This window comes from Phasianus colchicus, chromosome 1 (genome assembly GCF_987193195.1).
Source record: "Phasianus colchicus chromosome 1, bPhaCol1.hap1.1, whole genome shotgun sequence".
Classification (NCBI taxonomy): Eukaryota; Metazoa; Chordata; class Aves; order Galliformes; family Phasianidae; genus Phasianus; species Phasianus colchicus.
The window spans coordinates 33,299,411-33,310,118 of NC_143436.1; positions in this window are offsets into that span (position 1 = coordinate 33,299,411).

The following is a 10,708-nucleotide window of genomic DNA, read 5'->3' on the forward strand; positions in this document are numbered from 1 at the left end:
AAGCCTCAATAACGATTACATATCAGCTTCTCATGAGAGCCCCAAGAGGAAAATATGTCATTTCATTTCAACATTTACTGTAGCAATATTGACAATGTGTCCCTGTGCCACTAGCTCAGAGCACTGGATATGCACATATCTTCACTAAATGTGTGAACAAGAATGAGCCTCATTCACTGCCACTTCTTTGAGCACTGTATTCTGTTCGTGTTCAATCTAATGTCACTTCTGCTAGATATTCAAATTGAACTACACTTTGACTCCAGCATAAGTGAATTTTTTCCTAAACTTCTTAACATCCTAATGATATAATGGCTTTCTACAATGAGGAATATTTAACTACATAAACACCAAGGAAAAATACCCCAATAAATCCAAATTCTTATAATAGAATATTTCACAAACATTTGTTGTGGTCCCTATAAAATTAAGACTTTCTCTTTTGTTAAATCCTTTTGCAAAGAAAATTTTTTTCTATTCGAAGTAACTTCATTAGGCTTCAGTGGTTTTTGGAAGGCTTGAACTGAGCACTGAGGCATTGCTGCTCAGCAACACAGGGTTGTACTTGTTTTTATTTTTTGGAACATTCTGAAAGTCCACATTATCTGCAGTGGTCTTTCAAGTCTAGAGCTTGTATAGTAAGTATTAAATTCTAGCTTTTAAAACTAAAAGTTAGGAAAATTTTCGTGAAGAAAAAAAAATTCTACTTAGGAGAACTGAAATATTTAATCTTATGAACTCTCTCAACTTTAAGTTGATGCTTATGTACAGAAAGTAGGTCAATCTGTATGTAGGTCTTTGTGACTGGTAAACAGCAAAAATTCTTAAACTTCGCACATTAATTTTCTGCAGTGCTTCCAAAATATTAGCAGATGAGTACTCCAAAAGAATGAATATCTGGACTTCCCTTTTAAATAGATCAGACTTTTTTTTTCCAGATTGTCTCCTTACAGTGATTATACCAGAATTAGACCCAGTAAATCTGAGTTTAACTGACTGTGAAAGTTTTGAAGTATCCTAATCCTTCGCCCAGCATATTGACATCTCCTACTTCAAAAGACTATTTGGGCAGGCAAGCACTCAAACTGAAGAAGGCAAAAATGAATTCAAGTTTCTGTAATTATGGAACATTTCCATGTGAATATTTCTCAACACTGGAATTTGTTTTATTTCCTGCATTTAAACAACCTCCTTGTGATATTAGCTAGCTGTTCAAGGGACATAATCTAAAAAATTATCCCCTGCCATTTTTTTAAGGAATATTCTTATAAGCAGTAATGGCATTTGAGATCGATACTTTCAGAGGACTTCTGTCTTATAGTTATCAACAGAACATTTTCTGCTGTAAATAGTTCTCTGCCAAAACAAATTATCAAGAATTTACTCAAAAGGTCATTTTTACCAGGTAAAATATATTTGTCTTAAAAGCACTCATTCTTTTTAATTGATGTAGTTTCTTCCTCTTTTTGCTGCCTGTCATTTGCTGCCTTAAGAAAACCACCCTTCAACAAATAGATCCCTTAGGTTGGATCTTCAAAATGTTAGTTGGGTGTCTAGAAAAACTGTATATACTAAGTTACTTTTCAATGTTGTGAGTTTGCATAGATAATGTATCTGTGTCTCTGTCTATGCATATGTGTCTTTGTATACGTATGCTTGCACATCTGCTTAAGTCAAAAGTTTATATTAGCTGCTCAGAGAGGTATGCACATAAGCCTTCTTGGAGTTGGAGTTTATGATGTTAGTGATATGAAGGTCCCAAGCAGAAAACAACTGAGGGCTAAAAGTCTGGTCCTGGAGGACACCAGCTGGTGCAGACCCTCTGTGCTCAGTAAAGGAGACAAATACATTTTAGGTTTTTATATTTCCTCTCTGTCAGAAGAGATGACACTGCAGGAGAATCCATCCTCCCCTCCCCCATCTCCACAAAATTTTTACCCATCTTCAGTTTAAATAGAGAAGTTGAAATCTGTTCTCCCAGTGAATCTGGGCAATCAAACGCCCTATTTCCAAGTCTGAATACAAGACAAGAACTTCCCATTTTAAACAGAATAATACATATTACCATGCACTCACTTTAATATATTTATTTTTTCACATTCTGAACAAAATACAAGCTGTTTGGGTTCTAAACCTCAAAGAGAAAACCACTGCTTAGGTTGCAGTAGTGAGGCAGGATCAGTCCTAGTGAAGGGAACCAGGATCAGACACAGCCTCAGGATGTTTGGGCAGGGCTGGAGAGGTGGGCCCAAGCCAGGCTACAATGTCAGTCAGCCCTGCTCAATGGGGCCCCTGGCTGGGAAGAGTAGAGCTGTGAGGAGCTGCGCACCAGCTCTGTTCTGGACTCTCTGGAGCAGGGCTGGTAGCCCTGAAGGAGTCAGATGGGGTGCTGGGCCCCAGGCAGGTGAGGGAGTTCCAAAAATGTTTCTCTCCACTTAATGCACGAGAGCCTAGTCTGCCTTCCCAGGCAGTTCCAGCCACCAGCTGGTGATTACTCACCTTGTTAGAAGCTCACACTTCACTTTCTTACAAAATTAATTCAGTGAGGAATAATGGGATCAGAAAATGAGGAAACTGCTCCACGTTTCTATACAAATATCTGGTTTCCACGTGTCACTTCAATTCTTTCGTCTTCAGCACACAACCTTCAATCATTCTGGCATTCCCATTTATCAAATTAAACATTGGGCTGATAATTAATTCATTGTTCCACCTCTTTTTCTACAAGAAGCTGGTGGTTTTTTATTGCAAAAATTACTTTCCAACAGGGATGCCTTGTCTCCTTAGAGCCTTTTCAGGAAAGCTGGAGAATAAATACCTACTGAGAAACTTTTGTCTAAATACCCGCAGACTGAATGTTACAAAAGGACTCAGTAATTTATAATGGTGTCTCTGAATCCATCACAGGTTCATGACATGCAGCATTGTTTAATTGTATCTATTACAAATTATATTGACTATGATTTTTAATTATTAATAAAAAAAGTGATAACCCATAATGAATGTTTGAGTACTATGGAAAGTAGTGATAGGCTAAGCAGCTTTCTCTCCACACATACGCATACAAATCTGAGTGAATTTGGGTAAACTGTGCCATTATTCCTGATGAAATATCTCCATTACTGGTAAATCGATATACTGGTATACACAGAAACCATGGAAAGAATATTTTATTTTTTAAAAATACCCTAATAAGAAAAATATATATATCCTAATAAAATGAAGTCTCAGTGTACAATGAGATGGGAAATCAAATCTCCTGAATAGGACGTTCAAACTGTCTGGTTTGAGAGTTTGCATTTAAGTTGTATTTCTTTTTTTAATGTCCAAATTTAGAAAAACAAAATAGGTGCTGTGAACTCTAAGAAACAGACAGCAGCACTCTCCTTTCATGCATTCAGTTGCAAAGCCCTGGATGTACATTCTGCTTTTATTTTGTGCATTTCATGCCACACAAGCTCTCCCTCAAAATATTTTACTGATGTGAATGTGAACAGAAAAGATGTGAGCTCTCAGAGAACAAAAGACAGTCTGTAGGCTGGCCAGGCTTGTTCAACAGGGATTGAGAAGTACCAATTTAGAAGAAGGAAAAGGGCAAGACCAAGTTAAGAAAATGACTGTAGTTATCACTAGGGGATCTCTGTGTGCTTAAGTGATGACCTGGCAGCAAGCCTTGTTGAGAAAGGAGGGTTACTTTGGTGGTTACCTGGCAGCAAAGTCTTATCAAAGGAAGAAGCTAATTCTCCAGGGGTAAGTAAGAGCCTCTATTAAGAGCCTGAGCCCATTTGGAATCCTTGTACTATTTATAAAGGAGATAAGGAAGGCTGAAGAGCTAGCCTTAAAGGTTGTATGAACTGCCAGGTAAGCAGACAGAATGGTGCACTTCCTTACTCATGCTTCACCAGGCTGATTCTCAAAAAGGATTTGCACCAGACGCTGGCGGCCTGACAAAGCTGCAGGCCTTCTTGCCAGATTTTGCTTCTTAGTGCTGCAGGGCAGTCATGAGGACAGGGAAAGGAAGCTTTAAATGCTATACTGATGTCACTTATTAATAAAAGAAGAGAGGAATAGATTAGTAAATGTGCAGAGTAGCACATTAGTACAAAGAAGACTTTATAATTCAGCTGTATTTCATTTGTGACACACTTTCCCAGAGAAGGGGAAAGGTTTAGTTGTGGCTCACTCTGCCAAAGATTAAAAAAAAAAAAAAAAAAAAAAAAAAAAACTGAAACCACAGTTTTGTTCAACATTTCTTTTAAAAACAGAAAAATTGTCCCAGATCAAAAGACAAAGTGTAGCTCCAAAGTAAAACCTTATCCTTGTTTGGTTGTTAGCATTTTAAGTCCTCAGCTGTTGGCTAAACATTCTTCCATTAATATATACTGATTGGTTGTGTTGGCTAGTGATGAAAATGGGAGTCTATGACCCAGACCAGCCACTTTAACAGAACCATAAGCTGTTGAGCTGATAGAGGAAGAAAGGAGTGAGAAAAATGTCTTGTAGGGCAATGGTACTGGTTATGATTGATTAAGTAACAACACAAGATGCAAGAGAGTTAGTAGTAAGCCAAGTAAGGGCAGCTTTGTATTATCACAGTAGACCTAAGGACCTGGCAAAGTGAAAAGCAGAGGATATGTGAATTACAGGGAGGAACCGGAATGCATGCAGCAAATTTGTTCTGATTATACTTTTCCCATTATTTACTAGGCATCATTGTATCACAACAGTAGTTGGGTCATGTGCATGACAAAAACACAATCAGGAAAGCATTTCCACATATGTATATATATATACAATTTTTATTTATCATAATTTATCTATTTAGATTTGAAAATAAAAAAGAAATCCACCTCCCATTCTGGAATTCCTTTGTCTCTGCTTATATTGCACTTAATGCTCTTATGTTGTTCAGTATACATTACAGAAACTAAGGAAACATTCAATTTACATTGCATATGCCTTAGTGGAAACTGACCTTCAAAGTACTGATCAAACTCAGCTGTACCACAATGAGATGCTTTGGATTCAGAGGACACAATTATGCCCCAATGATAATTGCCCATAATTTAACAAAATGTTTTGCACTGGACTATTGAAACACATTTGCAAGTGCAGATGGCCCATTGTGGACAGATACGTTCAGGAAATAGGCCACAATCACTGTTTTAAACATGAAGCAGATAACATGTTCTATATACCAAGTAATTCATAAGCACCACCTTGTTGTGATATAGATGTATGTTGTCCTGATAAAATATTAAGTTCCCAGTGTTTACAACGTTTTATTCCTTGCACAATTAAAGCTGTAGATGAACAAACACAATTGACATAAGATTTAAAGTTAGATCTTGTACCCTTCCTAGTTACATCAAATTTGAACATTTTTCTGCCATCCAGGAGGATGCAGGTAAAATACAACAAAGTAAATGTGGCTACCAGGTTAGAATATAAATAATTAGCAAAAAGCCACAGTCCTCGATAACACTCTTTTAGAATTAGATAAATGATTTTTTTTACTTTCTTCTTCATGAACGTTGTCTCAAATTTCTATGTTTGAATGCAGTTGTAATGAAAGATATCAGAGGAACAAAAATGAATAATCAAAAGATACATTAAATCATCATTGTACAGCATGTAATGAGCAACAAATTGATAGGTTGAAACATCAGCATTCACATGCAATAAAAATAACAGGTGGAAATAAGGATAAAATAGCCACTATTGTAGTCACTTGAGCAGTGAACAGTAAACAGCTAAAGCATACATTTTATTTCTGGGAACAAATATATAAACTTTTTAATATTGGATCAATCATGGAAAGAAAAATTGTATAAATACACTTAAGGGGAAGGGAAAAAAAAATCAACATTTAACATTAGTAAAGAGTTTGAAGAAATGTAAAAATATGCATCCATTAAGAAACTGAGACAGTGGCCAGAAATCACTTCCAGAGAAGGGAAAGGAAGTATATTACAAGGAATGAGGAAACAGAAGACCTGGAAAACTGCAGTTCAAGCTTGGAATATATTTTTCTTATTATTAGTGAAAGAAATCATCAGAAACCATGTAAGTGCATCCTGTTTAGCTCTAAGGCTCAGATTCAATACAATGAACATCAACATTGTCTCATTATCATTTTTCCTTTCATTTCTCACATCTCAATTTTTAGATCTGTTTCTTAAAAACAAAGTTTATAGAAATATGTTTTATGAATCTTTAGAATTGTCAAATCATATGAGAAGTCATCCCATAAAAGTTGTGCTAGATTTCTGTGGCTGATAATTAATTTTTTCATTTTGACCTTATAAAAAACATACATGTTCCACTAAAGGTGGCAAGCAGCTGATAACAACATATTAGTGTTTGCATCACTGTAATTAGTAAATCTAATAGGAAAGATTCTGATCTTGTGGCTTTTTGATGTGGATTCATTAGAAATAAATAAAATATATTTTCTGCCTCTGAACCAAAATGAAGAAAAAAGTTCTGCTGAGTTCAGCTGATCATGGTATATGTGGAGTAGATGTAGCAAAGTAGATACCCTAGTACATTATGGAGATCCAATTATTGAGGCAGCTAAGAAAAATGAAGCCAAAGACAAATCAATTTATCTTCATCTTACTATTATGATGCACTTGCACCTGTCAAAGAAAAAGGGCCATTTCCATAAAAAGAAAAAGACACATAGCTCAGATATTTTAAAATACTTAAAAATGTGTCCATTCTTAGAAAGTATTCAAATGTGGCAAGAGTAACTGGAATTTGCTAAAGGCAGAGCACTAAAGATTGCCTAATGATGCTAACCCTCATGCATATTGAGATGGCGTTTTGTTAGGTGTGAAGAATGCAGGAGTCCTGCTGAAACCATCAGGAACTGTGCCAGTTTCTGTGATGAATGACAATATTTCTTCTGCTACTAAAATATTAGATTAGGTGCTCATATATCAAAAACAAATTTAGCCTCACTGAAGTCAGCAACACAAATGCATACTTGCAGTGTTTTTTTTTTTTTTTTTTTTTTTTTCTCAGGGTTTTTGCTGCTTCTGCCCACTGTGCTTGCAAGGAAAAGAATGAAATTGATTAAAAATAGAGGGCCGTCAAAAGAACAAAACAGACAAAACTGTTATATACATATATGAGTGTGTGTGTATACATATATACAAATCCTTTAACCTAATTTATTTCAGTCCTGGTGTTCTTAAGTGTTACTTTGAAAATAGCAAATTAAAAAAATCTTACAAATACAATGCTGAACTGGCCACTCAAAACTTAAATATTTTCTTACATTCCAGAAATGACTAGGATTTGAACATAAAAAATATCAAAACATTATTTTACCCCTACTATTACTGTATCATTGTTAAACCATGCAAATGAGACCAGAAACTCAAAGGAGCTGGGAACTAGCAGGTTCTATTTCTCACTATAATTTGACAGGATGTAATTGTAAAATCATACGAAAAGTACTTTCCAGTGAACTGTTATTAATTCATATATACTTTTTTTTATGAATTTGAATAGAGAAAAGAATGAATTGAATGATGCATTTTCTGCAGCTCCAGAAGCTTCACTAAAAATTACAGTTCTACAACAACATGAGAAGATTCAGAAAAATGTTATTATATTCATTTCTACTTCAGTCAAGCATTAACTCTTGCTTAATCAGAAGACTTTTATTTAGCCATGTAACTTTCAGTGGCTAAAAATAATCAATGTTATGCTAATAAAAAAGGTGTGAAAGTCTCTGAATAGATTGTCACTGAACGTAAGCAAGCAGCTGTGTTGACGAGTGAATAACAGAAAGCACCTTTTCTTTCCTAAACAATGTAGAAAAATCTATATACCTTTTTTATTTTTCCCACTAACAGAAATTAGCCAAGCATCCATTGGGACAAGTCAAGTAACAAAAATTTGCATATACAGCCTCTGTATTGTTAAAAACATAGATAAAGACAAGATAGACAAGTATTACAGCTTGAGCTTGTTAAAGTATATGTGAATGGCATTTTATTATTCATATAAAAATATATAAAATGACCTTGATGGAATTAGCAATGATCTCTTGTTTTTCTCCTCACCATTGGCTATATACAGTTGTTCAGAATGTGTGACATTTTAGCATCACTGATGACATTTGACTTCCATTCCAGAAGTCAATTCTTCATTTTATAATTTCAGACATTCCTGTAAATTTACATTGAAAAACAGATCTATCTTCTTATATTGCATTAAATACAATGTAGTACAGATGTATCATGAACTGTCAACTGCAAATTTGCAGGAATATACTGTAAAAAAAGAATTGAAGTACAGAATTGGAATTCTCTGAAGTGGAGAATCAGAATGAAATCCATATTGTTCTCCCTTTATTTTCTAGATAAGATCAAGCCTGTTGAATAATAAGGTATGTCTTCCGGTATCAAAAACCAATGTCTGTATGTAAAATTTAAAATTATTAAATATTCCTAGAAACAGTCAGTGTCAATGTTGGTAAATTCTTGGTTTTCAACAGAGAACAATTGAGATTGGTTCCTGGAATGTCAGAAGTCCCACAGCATGCTCTGAAACTATCTGGGAGAGTCTGACACCTGGAGCCAAAAGCCAGCTAGCAATCATTCTCACAATTCAGCAGCACAGATGACCACACTCTATTAGATATTGTTTAATCTGCTACAATCCCTTTTCAGTATGAAATACTGTTAAGACATTAACAGCATAGCTGCTTCAACAATGTAGCTTTACAGGCACATTGTTAAAATGCATTAACAATTGGAAATATACTTTCTTGGTACCCAACTGCTGATGCTTTGAAGGTGTACTGTTCATGTAACTTCCACATTCTATACCTCAGAACTACTATATGGTGGATCTCTTGCAGGGGCACAAAAAAATGAGAGTAAACTGTTGGTGAATTCAGACTCCCCTAATTTTTATGCATTAGGCACTGAAATGCTGCAGGTATAAAGGCATACTGCACTCCTTCTGCCTCTTACATTTCCCATAATAGACATATCTGAGTACTCTGTTAATGGATTACCTTCTTTTTCAGAAAATTTATACTCTCCTGACAGGAAACTGGAAGTTCTTATAATGAAGATAATTGTTGAAAGTTGTTTTGGGTAGAATGACATCAAGATGTCATCTCAAATCTCAAAATGATCATACTATTCTTTGAACTTGTATTCTCCAGATAATTAACTGCCCATTTTCTGCATGACAAACATATACTCACATTTGTGTATATACCAACACACAAAAACTTTCCCTTTAATCACAACACAACAGATGTGAAGAAGATTGAGCGTTAGTGTCTCACATTCAGTTCAGATGAAAAAGTATTTACATTCTCCATGCTTAAAAACATACCATATTAACTGAAGTCTTTTTTTTTTTTTTTTTTTCCCGAAGTTGGAAAGAATAACAAGTGCTACTTGCTTTATGTCAGTAGCCACAAGGTAAATAATACATAAGGAATCCAGTAGCAGAGACTTTATATTCCTTCCAGATGAAAGACACAGTTTTGGAAAAGGAAAATAAGTCCTAACATAAAATCTATAAAATCTACCACTAAAATAAATAAATCTATACATACTACATCCTGAATTAAATACAATTTCTGGATCAAAAATATATTTCTTGAGACTAAGAGAAGAACAGTCTTAATCATTAGTGGAGCAGACCTAATTCAAGCCTCTAAACATCCACAAGTGTTTATCAGTGGATTACATGTGTGGTTGTTCTGTTTCAGTTTTTCATATCTGGCTTTTGTCCCATTAAAGTAAAACTGAAACTGTTCAACAATTGTAAAATGTTTTGTTTTAATTTTATTCTTTTGCCAATTTAGGAAATTAATGTAAATATCAAATTACTTTATCGAAAATTCATTTAATTGTATACTTAGCAGGTAATATGTATATTTCAGGCATTCTTATAATGCAGTCTTTAAATTATTAGAAGAGCAATTTTCTGTTTTCATGTGGATAGGAGATAAGAATTATTGGACCAATCAGCAGTAGGTGACATATGATAGATAACAACTATTAGCAGCATATGAAACCATGAAAACTGCAGGAGGCAATGTATGTTTCTTCCTGACAGGTATTTTCTTCTGTTTATTCTACTCCAGACAAACTACATCAGCTTATGCACAAAATTATGCTATCATTTAAGCCCTCATTACTGTCTCCTCTGACATAATATAAAACTATTGATATTTATGATTTAACTCTCATTTCTTCCTCACATATAGACATTTTGCCAATATTCATACTTCATCTGCAATGTATAAATTTTTCCCGTTTTCTGAAATTATTTTACAAAATTCAGGAAATTTTAATAGTAACAGAAGAAACATAACAGATATAGTCAACTTTGTAAGAATTCAACTTTAAATTTAACTGTTTTGGCAGAAAAACTCTGGCACCACTTCAGAATTAAGTAAAAAACAAACAAACTAAAACAAAACTAATATAAAGTTGCTTCTTAAAAAACATTCTCTATCAGAAAAGCAAGATTTTTCAAATGTACTATAAGTTAGTCCAATTTTGGCATTCTGAAGCAGACACTTAGGTGTTTTTCAAAATTAGAGAATACTTTCAAAAAAAAATTTTCTGCATGGACTAAATAACTTAATCCCAGTTCTAAACTGTTCTGCAGTCTTGCATGTCTGCTTCTTCTGAATTTTTCTACCATCTGAAACTTCTTGCTT